Below are 768 nucleotides of genomic sequence, written 5' to 3'. Positions count from 1 at the left end.
GAACACACCCTATAGGGGCGGGGTTTCAACAGAAAACATAACTATTTTCGATTATTTTAATTGACTTATTTTAAAAGACTGAACAGTCTTTTAAAAACAAGTGAAAAGCGTGAGACTGAATTATGTTTAGATCAAAAATATAAATGATTCATGTCGAATATGTGAAGCGCATATTTGCAAATTTAACAACCTCACAATAGCATGAAGCTTACTTTAGCTTGAAGCTAGAGGTTGCCATTTTATTTAATTTTATTTTCTGGGCTTACAAACAGGACACGCAACATTTAGATAACTGTTACACTGAATCTTAAGTCTGTATTGAGTGTTCTCGCTGCTGGCTGCAGAAGCTACATCATCCTATCAGCATGTTTATAGCGGCTGTGGCTATGTGCTGGTAATGTCACCGCTGACAGACTATCAACAGAGCAGCCATATTAATAATAATAAAAACAGATTTTAGAAGAATAAATTGAACTAAAGCTACAGAAAAGCAAACATCCCATAAATATGACCTTACATGAGCACGAATTTACTTTATTTTGTGGCAGAAGACAGTCGTATCCCTGCCCTATTAGCTTGTTTAATGGTTAAGCCACTGCATTTAACACCACTTAGTACAGACACTGATGCAACTTTGTAATACTCAGTAAATTTAGGCTGAAAAAAATATATAAATCTTATTTCCCATTATATTTGATTATTACTAATTTATTTATCACATAATTTCGTTTAACATTAGCTAACTGGAGCCTTACGTTGGCCTTTCAG

This window comes from Astatotilapia calliptera, chromosome 23 (assembly GCF_964374335.1).
Source record: "Astatotilapia calliptera chromosome 23, fAstCal68.1, whole genome shotgun sequence".
Lineage (NCBI taxonomy): Eukaryota > Metazoa > Chordata > Actinopteri > Cichliformes > Cichlidae > Astatotilapia > Astatotilapia calliptera.
This window is presented reverse-complemented; position numbering follows the sequence as displayed.